The 242-nt window shown below is 38.0% G+C and overlaps 1 protein-coding gene across 8 annotated transcripts in view; it reads left to right on the forward strand.

Annotated features, from left to right (window-relative positions):
• Positions 1-242, forward strand: part of cacna1bb (calcium channel, voltage-dependent, N type, alpha 1B subunit, b) — a 300576-nt gene that overhangs the window by 188621 nt on the left and 111713 nt on the right. The window lies entirely within an intron of this gene.

A 242-nucleotide genomic window follows, 5' to 3' on the forward strand; every position in this document is an offset into this window, starting at 1 on the left:
AAGAAAAGGCACAGAATTTAATGAAAAGAACCTCTGTCCAACTGTTAAGCATGGGGGGGGGATCATTCATGCTTTGGGGTTGTATTGCAGCCATTGGCAAATGGAACTATAACTATAACTACTTTATTGGGTTCAATACAATTTTAGCAAATTTTGGAGGCTAACTTGATGCCATCCGTGAAAAAGATGAAGTTAAAGAGAGGATGGCTTCTACAAATAGATAATGATCCTAAACACACCTC

This window comes from Etheostoma spectabile, chromosome 16 (genome assembly GCF_008692095.1).
Source record: "Etheostoma spectabile isolate EspeVRDwgs_2016 chromosome 16, UIUC_Espe_1.0, whole genome shotgun sequence".
NCBI lineage: Eukaryota > Metazoa > Chordata > Actinopteri > Perciformes > Percidae > Etheostoma > Etheostoma spectabile.